This window comes from Zeus faber, assembly GCF_960531495.2.
Source record: "Zeus faber genome assembly, chromosome: 3".
Lineage (NCBI taxonomy): Eukaryota > Metazoa > Chordata > Actinopteri > Zeiformes > Zeidae > Zeus > Zeus faber.
Window position 1 is genome coordinate 21,031,092 of NC_137190.1, and position 974 is coordinate 21,032,065.

Here is a 974-nt window from a genome sequence, read left to right on the forward strand (position 1 = left end):
ATGGCTCCGGGCACTATAGCACCCTAAGACTCACACACACACACACACACACACACACACACACACACACACACACACACACACACACACTTTGTAGCTTAGGCAGTGTGGCTGTCGGCTCTCCAGTAGCATGTCAGCGTGCTCAGTGACCACAACGCCGGGTGTTAGTCTCATTACAGAGGGATCAAAGGGACATGAGCTTCATAGCAGCGGGGACACTCCTCGCCCCCCTGAGAAGCAGCTCCTCCTCTAATCTCAAAGGTCACATTTGGTCATTCAAATATAAAACAGCATCACATCGCTCTCACCCATGTGACCCGCCGGGGGACTTCGCCGGGACTCGGGGTGTTTTTAGGGAGCCGCGCGTCACCGGATCACAGGAATAGCTTGCAGCACATCCACGACAAACAGAGCCGAAAGCACGTAATAGATTGTTTCTACCCGTGTTGTGTCCTCAAAATGGTCAGCGCGGCGTCCGAGGTGCCACCGTTCGGACGGCGGTTGAAAAATGTTTGCCGGCCATGAATTGCGCATACCGTCGTCCTGGCCACCTTGTTTAAAAAAAATAATAAAAAATGCACTAAAGTCAAAAGTTAAGTAGGGTTAAGGGTGAGAGGGCAGAGGGCAAAGAGATGAGACTCTGCAGCAATGCTTGTTTTCCCACTTTCCACTAAAAGATTATTTTGGTCGCCTCTTCTCAACTTCTCAAGTTTTTTTCTTAACTCTTAGGATATAAACTGTACATAAACCTGGGGAATGTGATTTAACATAGCACTCCAGAAAGCCCGACATATTGCAGCTCAGAACATCATATACTGTAATGCGTTGGCAGTTATATTCACACCGATGATCTCGGCGTGAAATGTATTTTTTATTCTTTAACTACCTGAATGAAACAGTGAGTGGACAACGATAGGGGCTGCTAATAACATTGCGGCGCCAACAGCGGTTCCTCAGGATCCGAGCAGCTGTTC